We start from the raw sequence: 16,142 nt of genomic DNA, 5'->3' as shown, positions 1-16,142 counted from the left end.
CCTCAACTGCAACTTGAGGCAGAGGCAAACCTATTTTATCACATTCTACCTGAAAAACAGGATTTATTGGGTGTGAACATCCAACAAGCTGACAATACAGCACTGGTATGAACTGAGAAATGTTCCCGTGTGCTGGTGCTATTAATATATTATTAACTGAAGGATACCTCTCAGTATTAAAATGGCCTCTTTTGAAATGCCCACCTGGGGATCAGAGATATTCTCCGAGTGCTTTTGTGTCCAGCACCAACACTCTGCAAAAGCCCCCGGTCTCACAAAGCAGCAGGTTGCCCAAGACTGTCCAAATGAGCTCCCTTCACTCTTGGATTTACTCCCCTCATTAAAATCCACCTGAATCAGCAGCTCACAGGTGTGTGCACGAAGGGAGCCTATAAAGATCAGGGTTTGCATCATTAGCAGCCCTCTCTGATGGAGAATCGCACAGCACTGTGAGCTCAAAGTAAATTACACTTTTCTCAGCGAAGCCCACGTCCACAGCAGCCTCACACACAAAACCAGAGAGGATAACACTCTCAGAGTACCAGAGACCTTTCACCAGACCCTGCCTTGCACGTTGGACCATGAACGTGTGGTTTCTGGCTTGACAGACTGCAATTAGAGCAGGCGAGAGCCAAGCAATCAGTGCCTGCTATGACCTCTCACGCTAGGTGTGTGTTAAACACATCGCAATTAGCGTGCTAATTATCTGTGAGGAAAGCTGCTGCAAGGCTCCAGCCCTGCCTTCTCCTGGGAAGGGCAGAAAGTACTTGCTAGATACAAGTTAACTCACAAAATTCAACTTTCTTTTCTATTTTCAGTGGAAGTCACTGCTTTGCAGAGGTAGAACTGGACAAAAGGCTTGAGTTTCTTCATTTTCCTATGTTTTCCTCAGTCACTAGCAGAGCATCGAGGGTTCATCAGCTGAGGATGGCAGCAAAGCAGTTTGACCTGGCTGCCACCAAGGCATGGCCTGGGCTACCCTCCCTGCAGTGGTCCAGGATGCATTCCTGGGCTGGATTCCAGAGCCAGGAGCCTGTGAGAGGATGTGTGTCTGTCTGGTGGGTTTGGGAGCCAGGGTTTGTGCTGCCTTCCCCAGCACACAGCTGTGACCTCGTCCTGCCCTACTTTAGATGTTGTTCTTGGGCTTATGCCCTGCTTAGCCAAGCAAAGCCAAGTCTGATTTATGAGGTGTTGGCCTTTAACAGGCTGTGCAAAAAAAAAAATTATAAAGTCTGGGACACTTCTCATCCCTGCTCCTTCTCCCTGCCCACCCGTGTTTGTGGGAAATAACTTACAGGATAAAATCTTGCCCTGATGCTTCTTCCATGGTCTGTTCCTTCCCCACCTGTGCTTGATGCTGCTCAGAGGCCTCCAAGAGCAAATCCTGCATTTGCTGTGCCACAGCACTGCTGTGTTATTTACTATACCAGAATTATATTATGCTACACTGCTATAGTATTGTACTACACTATACTGGTACTTTACTATATTGATATAGTAAATATCCAGTTATAGCTGGTGTGTTATTTACCATATTGTACTTCTGCAACACGGTTTTAACGACCCAAAATGCAGAAATCTTTCTCTACCACTTTACAAGAGTAATTTCAGTCTGTGGTGATAAAAGGTACCAGTTTGTAGCTGGGATTTCGGCATTGTGAGGTTCACAGTTTGCACATAGGCTAATGCACATGTGAGGATGCAGGATTGGTCTTGTGCTGCCTGGATCCACCCTCAGCTTCCACACAGTGCCAAAAAAGCAGGGAAGGCTGCTTTGGCTGATAAATTGGAGGAATTTCTTGGACGAACTCTGATCAGTATTGCAATGCTGTGATGGCCCCAATGAGGGGAGAGAATGATGCATCTGACTGCATGGATATCAGAAGGTCAATTAATTACTTTATTATACTATATTATTATTCTATACATCTAAAACTGAATCTGCCAAGCACACAACTGCTCACACTGCACAGAATCCCATGACTGTCACCCAACAGTCCTGACACACACACACACTCTTGGCCCTGACAGGCCAAGGAAACAAAACCCCATCACTTTGGGTAAACAATCTCCATATTGCATTCTGCTTTTGCACAAACACAGGCACAGCAAGTGATAAGAATTGTGTTTTCTTTCTCTGAGGTTCAGAAAATGCGAATCTCAGAAATATTCTTGGGAAGAATCGTGCCTTACATTTCTCTGTGAGGAGAAATGTGGGGCTACAGATCAGGAAACAGCATCCAGCTCAGAGTAGCATGCTTTGAACAAGCAGATGGATTTTTATCTGGAGAGAGTGCGTGAAAACACCAACCTTGAGGATGCGGAGGGAGCAGATCTCAGTAGAAGCTGCGGGTGCCACACTCATCAAAAAGTACAACGTAAACACACAAGAACCTGCTCCTTTGGAAAGCCCAGGAGACTCCAGGGGAATCGGTGGTTGTGAACCCGATGCAAACCCCCCTGGCCCCATCACTGGCCCCAGAGGGGGATCCTGGCAGGGCTGTGACCTACATTGCTGTTCTGCATTGCTGTTCTGCATTGCTGTTCTGCATTGTTGCTCCCAGCACGTTCTGCAGGGTGAGCACGCTGCCCACAGCCAGCTCAGCATCATTAGTGGCCCTGACAGCCCACGGAGCAATAATTGCAGGCATTATGAGGCAGCCACAGCCCTGACAGGCTCAGAGGGCAGTGCCAGAATCGAGGGAATGTATAGATGAGAACAATAATAGCATCCGGGGACTCGGAGGGAGACAACAAGAGGGTTATTGAAATGTGCTTCGAGGAGGAGGGAGATGAACTCGGATAGGAGGGAATCAAACTGGCATTTCTTTTAATTCAAGTTTGATCTCTGTAATCTGTACATCCAGGGGTAGCTCCAACTCAGACTACCAACTAACACATACCCACCCCACTGCTTCACGTATGGGATTGAGCTGGATCACTTCAGACCTCAGCTGTGACAGCCACATTTTATGGAAAATCCTTTCCTTAGGATTTTTCCTCCTGAGAAGCTGAGAGGCCCCAGGAACAAAATGCAAACATTGATTATCTGCTGCTGGGGAATGCAACAGGTGCATCTGTGATTGGTCTCATGTGGTTGTTTCTAATTAATGGCCAATCACGGCCCAGCTGGCTTGGACAGAGAGCTGAGCCATAAACCTTTGTTATCATTCCTTTCTATTCTATTCCTGGCTAGCCTTCTGATGAAATCCTTTCTTCTATTCTTTTAGTATAGTTTTAATATAATATATACCATAAAATAATAAATCAAGCCTTCTGAAACATGGAGTCAGATCCTTTGTCTCTTCCCTCACCCTCAGACCTCTGTGAACACTGTCACACTCAGCTGCACTAGAAATATTTTTAAATGTGCATTTATATAAAGTTCTGAAAATATTCAGAAAAATAAATTTTTCTCCAGAAGGTTTTTGTGTTGCTAGGCAAAAATGCAGGAATCATTCTGATTAAACCTTAGACTCAAGGGACAGAATGATGATTTAAATCTTGATTATGGAAATACATTATTTTAAAAAGAGATTTTTAAAGCATTGACAGTGTTCGGAAAATTTAAACTTTTAACATATGGGAAGCTACACATGAAAAAGCAGTAACATCCCTTTAACATTACACCTGTGTCCTCATCAGCTGCACTTGGTAGCAACTTGTGCATGTTTTGATTTTGGGGTGAGATACAGCATTTTATGCCAAGCCCCAGAGCCTGCCAGGTTTTACTGTGGTAAAACTGTGGGATATAGTGGGATACTTCTAGACAAGCATGCAGCAGAGTAGCATCAGTTCTAGAAGAACCTGCCTTAGAAAAAAGGAGCAGAGGCTAGTTCCTGGGATTTTCTGGGTGCAGGTACCCCTCCAGTATGGTCATTTCGTGCTTGCTTTCCTCCCCTTCCCCAAAACAAACAGCACAAACTTCAATGTCACGTGTTTAAATTCCCATAATTCAAATAACCAGGGCAGGGCCTTCCCAGAAACAGGACCCAAAGCACAGCTAAGCTGGCACCAGCTGTACCTCCAGGATTCCCCATCCATTTCCCCCTGGGCTGCAGGAGTTCAGAGCCTCTTCCCCAGTGTGAAAAACACCAATCATTTGTTTTTTTAATTGTTTTTAAAATTTTAGAAGTTTAACATTATTAAAATGGACATAAAAATATAATATAATTAGTGTAATAAAAATTTGGACGTTTAGGATTGGGACAATATGAGACAATAAAAACAAAGAGTTATGGACAGTCCAGGTATCTCTTTCTGGGCAAAATCAGCCCGAAAAAGGACCCACATTAACAGAGGATTAACCCTTAAAAGCAACACCTGTTGCACATTCATACACCTCATCCATGATGCATAAATTCCATTCAAGCACAGGATTCTGTCTGGTCAGTGTCAGCTCCTTCCTCTGAATCCTGATGGCATCCTCAGGGCTGAGCGAGGTGGGAAGAAGTTCATTTCTCATGATAATGGAACAATAAATTCTTTTTCTCTGAAAGATTTAGGTGTCCTGCTGCTGCTATCTTGGTGGGAGTTCTTTTGCTTAAAAAAAGTATCTTAGCATAATTTCTATTTTAACATTTTGTTATAACCCAAAACTATATTTAACACGGTACTTAAGAAAACCAACGCAGCGCAACTTTCTAACACAACGCATACAATATTCACTTCAATATTTGCGAAAAGCCAATCCTAAACACCCATTTCCCACAGCCAGCTCTCGGATGAGCGGGGAGCCCTTTACTCCTGCACAGCCAGGGCTCGGAAGCTGCTGCGGAGGTTGGGCCGAGTTCGGGGCCGGGGCTCGCAGCGGGGCCGGGCCCGGAGCGCTCGGCGGGAAATGAGCGAGCTCTGGGCTCCAGAGCCGCCCGGCCCGGCCCAGCTTCTGCTCCATTCGGCATCCTCCGGCCCTGGGAGGCGTGGGGCCAGCGGCCGGGGGCGTTGCCGGGGTTTTTAGCGGAGGTTTTGGTGCTGTGGCCGCCGATGGATTCCTGCTCGCTGCTGTCGCTGCGGGGCCCGCCCTGCGCAGGAAGCTTTCCCAAGGAAAGCGCGTTCTGTAATCTGTAGGGATTCACCCCCCAGATGGCAGGGCGAGAGGTTTTTTTAAAAGGGATGTATTGGGTTATTTAGGTCAGCGTTAAGCTGCTTTACGCCTTTTGTTCTTCCGATCCCGTTCTGGTGTCCCCAAAGTGTGACATGCTGTATCAGAGCATCCTGTTGAGTTGTCTCAATGAAAACCTCTGACACTGCCCAGACAAAAATTGCTCCCTATTAAAATAATCTCATTGCTCCCTATTAAAATAATCCGAGTTGTGCTGGGTTTGTGCTGCTGCAGCTGTGAAACAACACCAAAACCTTTTATTTATTTTTATTTTCAGAGCACAGTAGGCTTCACGAAGGTCCAGCAGTGCTTTGCTCTGTCATTTCTCTCATTTCCTGCTGTAGAGGATGAGTTACATATAGAAATGGCTCTTGAAACTCTGCAGGAAAAAGGTAAATGGTATTGTTATGCACTACAGCAGTAGGCCCATCCAGCTAATAATGAAAAATGCATATTTTATGATTGGCTTTTCGCAAATATTGAAATGAATATTATATGTGTTGTGTTAGAAAGTTATGCTGCATTAATTCTCTTAAGTAGTGTGTTGAATTGAGGTTATAACAAAATGTTAAAATAGAAACTATGCTTTGTAGGAGACTTCTTTTCTAAAGAAAGGACTTGCACTGAGATAGCAGCCACAGGACACCTAAATCTTTCAGAGAAAAAGAATTTCTTGTTCCATTATCAGGAGAAATGAACTTCTTCCCACCTCGCTCAGCCCTGAGGATGCTGTCAGGATTGAGAGGAAGAAGCTGACACTGACCAGACAGAATCCTGTGTTTGAATGGAATTTATGCATCATGGATGAGATGTATGAATATGCAACAGGTGTTGCTTTTAAGGGTTAATCCTCTGTTAACGTGGGTCCTTTTTCAGGCTTATTTTGCCCAGAAAAAGGTACCTAGACTGTCTGTAACTCTTTGTTTCTATTGTCTCATTTTCTCCTAATTCCAATTGCCCAAATTATTATTACTCTGATTGTATTTCTATTTTTATAATCATTTTATTACTATTAAATTTAAAAATTTTAAAAACAAGTGATTGGCATTTTTCACACTAATTTTGTGTTTCACTCTATAATTATAAAACATAGGTAGATATCTTCTACAGAGATCTGAAACACTGAACAAAAAGAGCATCTGTGCAGGTCTACTATGCCAAGTTAAAATTTTCCCAGGGGAAAAACATGCATTTCAGATGATGGTTTTTCCCCTCCTTTTTTTGTAATTACGTATTTACTACTATAATAATTACTTATTATTTAAAATACATTTAATGCCATTTTAGATAAAATATGCAGGCTGAAACCAAACATGTAATTTGGGTCTGCAAAGTCAGCAGTACCAGAGTGCTGCTATGAATTATACAATGAAATGAGCTGCAAGGATTTAAAGCTTCTACTACAATTGTTTCTCATTTACCAGTGATTTTACATATGAAGAGGTGTGTTAACTGAACTGAGTGCATCTTTTTACATCACCTGGAGATGAGTGAGTCCCTTCTGCTTTAAAAGCAGATTCTGTGTTCATCCACATGACGTGTGGGATTCAGTTGACTCCGTGTCTTTTCTGGTGGGGAGCCTTGGGGGTGAATAAAGCAGAGTTTTTCTTGTTTAGTTCAAATCACTGAACATTTGTCTCCAAAGTGACTTCTTTCAGCATTTGAAACAAGGTCTGTCTCTGGTGGTGAAGGACAATTCCCTAAGCTTGCAGGGTGTTTGAGGGGTTTTCACAGCAATCTTAATTCTAGTGTGATTTGCATGACGTCTGTTCTCTCTTCCACAATCAGCTCAGGGTCACCTCAGAGGGGCTGCACGCATCTGGATGAGAGCCAGGGAAACTCTCACACAGCTGGAGATGTGCTCAGGACCCTTCAGTCCCTCCTCCTCCTTGCACTGCTCATGTCCTGGGACACATTCCTTCCTTGGACAGAATCCCAGTGAAGAACTTTGAAATTACCCAGCCTGACCAGGGAAACACATCTGGCATTTTTCATTGGTGACAGACAGAGAAAAGTGACTTCAGCTGGGCTGAGATCTTCTAGGACTGACACTGGTTCAAGGAAAGCAAATCCTTAAAGGAAATAAGAATCAGTGGGTTTTGTTCCATGATATTTAAAGCAAAGAATCAAAGAATCAACATTCCCCTAACAAATAATATTTCCTTTCAGCAACAACTCTCGCTCGTAAAGTGGATTGCAGGGAAATTCCAGAGGGAACAGACCCAGGCCTCATCTAACCTTCCTCTCAGAACAAGGTCAGCTGTAAGGCCAGGCCTGCTCACTCAGAGCTTTCACTGTCCTTGATATGGCATTTTAAATAGGCCAGCAGAACATTCCTCAGTGCCTGTACCAGCACCCAGCAGTCCCACCCTGCATCACATCACTGCAAACCCTGCAGCTGTCAACCTTGCCAGCAGATGCCACTGCAGGAAATTTGGTATGAAATACATAAAACAGTCAAGATTAGGACATTTTGTTACTTGTTATGTCATGGTGCCTGCCCAGCAGCTTTCCAGAATTGCTTAGATCAAAAGATGATGATTGGGAAAAAATTCCTTGGGTAAAAAACTCCTAAGTCCTGCATCACTGTCTCCCCTCTCAGGGGACTGAGTTATCTTGGGGTTGGTGCAGAAACCTCAGCATGGCAGAGAGAGGCTGGACAGGAGAGATGCTGCTCACTGCCCTTAACAATGAGGACACAACAGAAACCCCAAGGAACAGCCACCAGAAACCTCAAGGAACAGCCACACTGCCTTCAGTTCGTGCTGCCCAAATCCTCAGAGACCTGCAGAGCTCAGCAGCCTGAAATGTCCCAGAACCATGGAATAAGGTGAGTTGGAAGGATCCATCAGGATCACCGAGTCCAGCTCCTGGTTCTGCACAGGACATCCCAATAATCCCACCCTGTCTCTCAGCTCCTTCCATAAGAAATGGGCTAGGAAAGGGTTTGGGGTTTTTGTTAGTTTCTTGCTGAAGTTTCTCTCTGTGAACTGTTGGTTCTTGACACAAGGAGCCTGGCCAGGCTCACACATGGAAATGCAGCAATCAGCAGGCACCAGCAGCCTCCTGTGGGCAAGGCCAGGCTCCACCTCTGCTGGAGCATTTTGCTGCTGAGGCTCTCAGTCCCTGACACTGCCCAGAGCAGGCAAGAGCAGCACTGCTGCCAGTGAACTGTCCAGACAATGCATGTGAGTCCCTGAGGAGGTGGTGGGAGAACCCATCTGTTTTTCTTGGCCTACATTCTCTGGAGACAGACAGACAGACAGACAGACAGACAGACGGACAGGAGCAGCCCAGCTGCTGCAGCACTCCTGCCAGCTCAGCAGCCTGAGGAGCCTTGATAAGGCTCAAAATGCTCTGTGGGGCTTGGCAGTGCTGGCCTGGGACTTATCCAGGCAGCAGCCAGGCAGGAACCACCACACCCCAGCCTCCCCCTGCTCCCTGGCTTCGTTTTTAAATGAAACTCTGGGTGCAGAGGCTGTGGTGGGAGATCAGGAGTGGTGGGTCCTGTGCTCTGATAAGGGCTGGGGGATGTGGAGGTGGGCCTGCAAATTGCAGAGCAGTAATTAAGGGGTCTCTGCTTCTGAGTGAGCACAGGAAGGTGAGAAAATCCACTTAGAAGAAAACTAAGAAAACCCACTTAGAAAAAAAAACTTAGAAAACCCACTTAGAAAAAAAAACTTAGAAAACCCGCTTAGAAAACCCCTTAGAAAAGGCAATAGGAGCAAGATGGACCCTTAAACAACCAGATGTCCACACAGTTCCTGGGCATCCTCTGAACTGAGGGAGCCTACCAGCTTCTGGAGGAGGTGGAGAGGGACACAGGAGGGATTCGCTCACCTCCCAGCAGAAGATTCTACCCCAGGCTCCTGGGTTTTTCAGAAGGGAATTTCTTCACAGGTGCATCCAACTCCTTGTGTAATGAGCCTCTTTTCCTTCTTAATCTCCCTGATCTCAAGTTAAATGATGAAAACCACCTACCAGCAGCACAGCAGTCAGGGAACTGGAGCAAATCCCTTGGCACTAAGAGCACAAAGGCTCTTCTTGGGCAAATGAGGTCCCCTGTTGTCAAGCCAGTTTGAGAGGGATGGATGAAGCCTCCATCCTCTGGAGATGCTGGTTCTCTCCAGAGCTTTCTAGGCTGGGCAGTTTGGAGTTGGAGACCTGACCAAGATGTGAGAGCTGAGGTGGTGCCAGTCCCTCCTGGAGCTGTAGGTTTCCTTTAGGGCTCCCAGCCTGACCCTTGGCATCCACAGCTCAGGATTTTCCCTGTTCCCAAGATGCTTTCTCCCACCCATAGGAGAAGAGGATGTTCCCTCTCCCTCAGCCCCACCCCTGGTTTCTCCTCATCTCTCCATGGTCAGAGCAGACTTTTGGGCAGGTGACGGTGGCATCTGTCCTGTAGCAGGGTGCAACTCCCAGCACCAACATTCCCCTAACAAATCAAATTTCCTTTCAGCAACAACCCTCACCTCACCGACTCCCCAGAGCCTTTTTGCCCTTCCAGCCTCAAACCCCACTGGCCATGGGATCTTCTGTACATCTCTAGTCTGGAAACATGGGCAGGCCCAGGAGCTCACCAGACAATTTTCTGCTAACTTTTTTGGTTAACTGTGCGCTTGTGGCACACAAAGGTGTTGCCTCATGGCAGGAAATAACTCAAACCACAGAAATATTTCCTTTCTCTTTCTCTTGAAATTTTAGCAGCATGTTTTAGGGTCAGCCCCTCAGAAATGTAGAAGTGTCACTCTCAGGTTTGTGCTAGAAGGTAAAATGCATATATTTTTTTTAGTGGGTGATTATTTGAAAGATTGTTATTTTTGCCCTTCAGAAAATTCTACCTGAATGTAACATCAACAGCTGAGCCCAAAGGCCACTCCGTCAGTGGAGAAAAACAAAAGAAACAGAGGAAATAGTTAATAAAATCCCTTAGAAGAATGAATGCACTTGGGCAAAACCATCACCAACATGCACCAACTGCATATTTGGCAGAACTGAAGCAGCAGATGCAGATTTTTCTTTTTCCCCCAGCAACTATTGCTGTCCAATGGTGCCTACCATCTCCACTTTTTGTTTTAACAGATCTTTTGGAACATGACACAGTATCTGTGCAGGCTCAGTATAAATTTTGGTCCGCAGGCAAAGCAGACTAAACACACAGAATCCATCTGGCTGTCCACAGACAGAGTTCTCTCATCTGCAACTTTTTTTACACTTGAAAAAAGTGGAAATTGTTAATCACAGGCTTAAGTAGGAGTTCAGATTTATGGATGAAAAGCCCATCAAGAATTAAATTGCTTTGCTAAACTAAGAAAATAACAGATGCTGATGCAAGGAGTGGAAATACCACAAGTTTCTTGTGATATCCCCTATGTAGTTCGCTACAAATATTTAACCTGAGTATGGAAAATTCCTTTTAAATTGTAGTCCTCACACAAGCAAAGGTTTGGTTTTGAATGAGACCAAAAGAATCAGCTCCTCTAATCAAAATCTCTCTATTGCCACATTCTACTTTGATGGTGTGCTTTTCATAGGAAATAGTGGAAGTGAGAGGAGTTTCCCTGCATGACCCCTCCATTGCCACATTTCTGTTACATTTTTCCAGAGAAAATCCATGCAAGGACACAAAGTAGATGGATGGATTTTCTTTGGGAAAATGTAACAGAAATGTGACTATGGAGGGGTCATGCAGGCAAACTCCTCTCACTTCCACTATTTCCTATGAAAAGCATAAGACAGAGAGGCTGGGAAGTTACAGTTATATTAATAATTTCTTGTAAGAAAAAAAAAAAAAAAAGACATTTTCCTTATTCCTGTCTTGGTCCAACACTGTCAGTGATCCTTTTGTCTCTGTGTCCCACACAGATTGCCAGCTCATCAATCCCATTTTATCCTGAGACCTTGGAAAGATCTTTGATCATTTTTTCATTTTAAGCAGAATCTCAGGTGTTTGAGAACAGAGATCATGCACTGAACATTTTCTCCTAATGGGCCCATTGTGTTTTTCTGAGGCTGGCAGGGTGCAATCACACACACATTACAATTTATTCCTTAGTTCCCACAGACCTTATTTTCCTTCTTCCTCAGCTCCAGCTCTTTTACACCTTTCCCATGACACAGCACAACACTGGGCATTGTATCTGGAAGGGAAACACCCTGCCCTTTGCAGAGGGATTTACCAGCAATAATTTACTTCTCAGTACACAATCATCTGCACAACCCTCCAGCCTGAGCATCCCTGAAGGGAATTCCATGGGTTTTTATTTTTAAGTTGTATCCTGGGTGCTGAAGTACTTGGGTGTTTGTACTGCTGTGCCCTGAGGCTTGCCAGGTATTTTTGCTGCTTGTCCAATGGCAAAGAGCATTGTGCCAAACAGCACAGCCCACATCACCTGCCCCCTCTCCTCCATAGCTCCAGACAGACTGTTCTGCCATTTATTTATTTATTTTGCCATCACTGTTTTTGGACAACAGCTGAAGAAGATCCTGTTGTGGTGGGAAGACATTGAGCACACCACCAACACAGGATTGCTTGTAAAGCCCCAGCAAACCCCCAGAGAGGAGCAGATCTCCTGGAGCCTAAACCTAATTCCTGACAGCCAATAACCCAAAGCACCTGGGCAAAGTGTCAAGGTTTAACCTCAGCAGCCAACCAAGCACCACACAGCTGCTTGCTCATTGCTCCTCCAGTGGGATGGGGAGGAGAATCAGGAAAAAAAAAAAAGATGCAAAAAGCCCTGAACTCATGGGGTGAGATAAGAGCAGGTCAATAATTGATAGTACTACTACTACTAATAGAGAGAGAAATAAACCCCAAGGAAAACAAGGGAGGCACAAGATAGCTCAGGCTCTGCCATGAGCTGCAAAAACCTTCTCAACAGGCAAGCGAGAGGATGCTAAGGGAGAAGATTTAGGAAGCCTGGAGGAAAAACATGGATCCAGATCCATGTGCCTACCTTTCAAGATGAATTCAAGGTTCAAAAGACCATGAACAGTCTGAACAGTCATCCCTGCCTCTTCTGAAGCTGTTTTAGGACTAAAATCACCTTGGAAACTGTTTTCCAGATTGGGAAGGAAGCAGTTCCATTAACAGCTCAGTGATGCTTTCAGCTGCTCCAAGGGGCATCTTCAAGAGGAAGAACTGAAATTAACTGGAACATGAAATCTCTATGAAGTTCACAAAATACAAAAAAACTGTTTCTAAGTCGGTTTGCAATACAGAATTTCAGTCTGTGATGCAGCACTTCAGTGAAGTCTTTTTCTGGCAGCATTAGCCTTGGCAATGATATTAAAAATCTCCTCTGAGAAAACTTTGTAATGGAAGCATTTTTATTCCCTTTAAATCAGACCTGTTGCCATTTCTGAGATTCTAATGAGGAACCTCTCCCTAAAAAGGAGTTTCCCTTACCTGTTGCAAATTTAGTTCTACTGCATTTAGTAGAAATTTAGTTCTACTGAAACTCAGTAGCAGAACTCCAAATTCCAAGGCTTGCAGTGGCTGCACCCCCCTGCAATGCCAGCTCCAAACTGCACCAGCTGGAGATGCCCTCCAGCTTCTTGCTCAAAAGGGAGCCCTGACTTGTCAGTAATTGCTGTTTATTTATCCAGTATCTCTGCCTCAGCTATTCCAGCTATTCAACAGGAAAAAAACCAAAAAGGTGCCATTTCCTCCAATTCACATTATATTTTATTGCTTAAAATATTTTTCATAGATGCATAAAAAATGCTGGGCAATTACTAGATTTACTAGTTGTGACAATTACTGGATTGTAGTAAGGACAAGACAATTCCATCTGATGGCTGGGAACATTTCAGACTGAAAAAAAGCCAAACTGGTCTTGACTTCAGAGAAGCTGAGAATACTCAGGGCTTGAACATGTGCAATGTTTTTCATCCTGATAGGTGAGAGTTATACAGGGAAACCTTCATGATTTGGGTCCAGTAAACAAATCACAAACCCTTTTGCCTTTAGAGTAACATGGAAGGTAAATTTGGTCTTTTTATTGATTTATTTGCTCTAAAGGTTGCAGGCTGACACTGAAGAGGAGCAATGACTTCATGCCCATGAGGCTGCCCTTCAGCAGACACACAAAATGCAATTATTGCACAATGACAGAAATTTCCTGGTGGTGCTCAGGGCTCCAGGGCCAGGCTGTGCTGGAGCCTGCAGGGCTCAGCCTCCACTCCTGAACTCATCTCCCTTTGTGCCAACCAGATATGTCAAAGGCATTATTTTGGTCATGTAGTTCACCTCTAATGAAAAAATAAAGGCATAAAAGTGAAAAGGAATGCAGCAAGAAATTGCAGTAATTTTAAAGTGCCCATTCCCCTTCTCTTCTTCTCCTCTGGTTTCCTCACACACAAAACCCAGATGCTCCAATCAACATTAATTGTTTTGACCATACTAATCCTGCCACCATCTTTGAAGCCCTTTGCAACCCTACTCCTTCATTTTCAAGGAAAGAATTTGCATTTTTGGCTGCCAAACCCTTTCTCTTGTGGAGTCCTCTCATTGCCCACCACTGCTGTGGACTTGTGATTTCTCTACCTATTTTCCCTGAGGCTGCAGTACCCCAGTTCCATCTCTAAGCCAATCAATAAATTGCACAACTGCCACATATCCGGCTTGATTTTGTAAAAGCCCTCAAAGAGTGCTTTTATTTATCTTTTTAAAAAGAAATTAATTTGAAGAGTACTTGAAAGCTGGCACTGGTATGCAGTGTGTTCCCTTTCCTTGCCCTCTGAGATCTGTGTGGGCATGGGACCTTGTGAAGATTTGGGGTAAATTTGCCACCACAGCTCCACAAAAGTACCTGGGAAGAGTGTTTAAATCTTTTAAATCTGAAGGAGTTTGTTTGCCCTCAAGGAACAGAACAACCAAAGCAAATTTTAAGGCCTCACTCAGCAATTCTGCCTCTAAAATCGTCTCCAGCACCCCCTGAGCTGCCAGGTTAGGCAGATCCCCCAATCTCCAGCTTTGCTGGGTATCACTGACTCATCTCTTTAAGGTGAGAACAAAGGAAAAAGCTGACAAGCAGTGGATTTCCTTTCTCCTCTGATGCTGCACCCACGGCTGACTGCACTCCTCTCCCTCTGGGGACACAGAATCCATCAGGTACTGCCCCTCCCATGCCCCTGAACTTCCTGTGCCCAACAGGACTGAGCTCCCCACTGCTCCTGGGTGTAGTGGTCACCTCCTCCTCATCCTCACTTCATTAAGGCACAGAACAGCCAATCTGAGTTTTCTAGAAGAGTGCCCAACTCCTGCTTCAAGTCACTCTGGGGAGGTGGAACACATGAACTGGCTCAGTGACTGAGACTCACTCTCATAACAAGAAGGAAGGTAAGAGTAGGCTCTAAAAGGTTCTCACCTCAGAGAATCCAAACACTGGCTGCATTTCTACCTTCACTCCCTCTGAACACAAAGATTTTTCACTTACCCCATGAACTCCTTGATGAAGCAGCTCCATCAGCACTGGACTCCTGGGACCCCTCAGCTTCCAACACTGCAGAGTTCCCCTGTGGCACTGAGAGCCAGGCAGAGCTTCTCTCATCACTGAGCTGTTTTTGATGCTCACCATTGAGGCAGAATTGGCCTGGCATTGGCAAAGGAAGATTTCAGCCTAAAAGCCATGGAAAATTGTGTTTCCTGACAGTGACAGACAGCCCTGGATCCAGTCAGGAGGGAGTTATGAGTGTGTGTGCACCCCCCTTTTTTTCAGGAGGGCTTTTGGGGCTGGTTCTGCAGCGTCCCAGGGCTCACTGAGCTATGTGGGGTCTAAGGGGTTTCACAAGAACAGGACTTGGAAAAAAATGCCAAGTGGCAGAAAATTTACCTTCAACACAGAGATAATTTATTTTTAAACTTCTTAGCCCTAGATTGATGGACAAGCAGCCTTCAGACTGCCCAGAAAGCCTGACTATCTCAATTTATGGATTCCATCAGCATCCAGAGAAGGTTTAAAAGCTGTTTGTGTTTTCCAGCCCCATTCATTCCAGCAGCACCCTTCTCTGCAGGCAACCTGAACACTTCCAGACTCCCCTACACTTTCTCCTCCTGTACCCACTTCCTCACCTCTATTTTTTTCCCCTCTGCCTGTGTCAGCAGGACAATTCCCAGAGACTCTGCAAGGAAAAGCAGTTCAGCACACCTCCAGCACATTAGCACAGAAAACTTATTGCTGGGCTGATGTTGTTCAGGGAATAGCTGGGGACTTGGTGATAAAAAGTTACATTAAAGATGGCAAACAGCAGATGATGATGGGAGATCCCTTCCAACTCTACTGTGCTTGAGCTGAGGCAGAGAGGGACCCGCAGTCACAAAGACAAGTGGAATTGTCACACAAGTGACAACTCTAAAACAGGCTGAGAAGGGAGGAGTTACACCACTGAGTAACAATGATGGCAAAATGAAGCATCTCAGAGAAGATGTGAGCTTGCAGCTGCCACAGCCAGAGCAGCAACAGAGCCAGCTGCAGCAGCTGCTCCACATCTCCACTGAACATTTATCAGAGAGTAACACTCACTGAGATCCAGGACACCGAGTTCTACAATGTAAATGTTAGAAAACACAGCTACATAACGACAGAGTTCAACTGGGATCCAGCCATAAAAGGGAGGCCATTTCCAAAGCTCATCACTGTGACAACCAACCATCCAAGGGAGGCCCCTGCAGATTGTTGGGTTTGCCTGAGCTTTTCCACATCCAGAACCACCCCTCCTCTGCCATAACTTGGAAAATTACATCCATTTCTATTGTACATGTTTTTAATTAAGATTATAAACTTAGACTGACTTGAATACATCTCCTGTGTATCAATTTCAACAGTCTCAGGTGACCATTTCCAGTGTTCAAATAAATATTAACTCCTGGTAGGCCCTCAAAGAGGCTGACTTCAAAACAAGCTCTTCTGAATGTGCCAATGCATGCTGTGACAGCACTGATTTCACACACAACCTCCCTCTCCCTTAAGACTCACAGACAGCATGCAAAAGAAGCCTCATTTCCCAAAATCATCCCTTCAGACAATTTAAGTGATCT

Source organism: Ammospiza nelsoni, chromosome 3 (genome assembly GCF_027579445.1).
Source record: "Ammospiza nelsoni isolate bAmmNel1 chromosome 3, bAmmNel1.pri, whole genome shotgun sequence".
NCBI lineage: Eukaryota > Metazoa > Chordata > Aves > Passeriformes > Passerellidae > Ammospiza > Ammospiza nelsoni.
The sequence above is the reverse complement of the archived record's forward strand: the minus strand, read 5'-3'. Positions refer to the sequence as shown.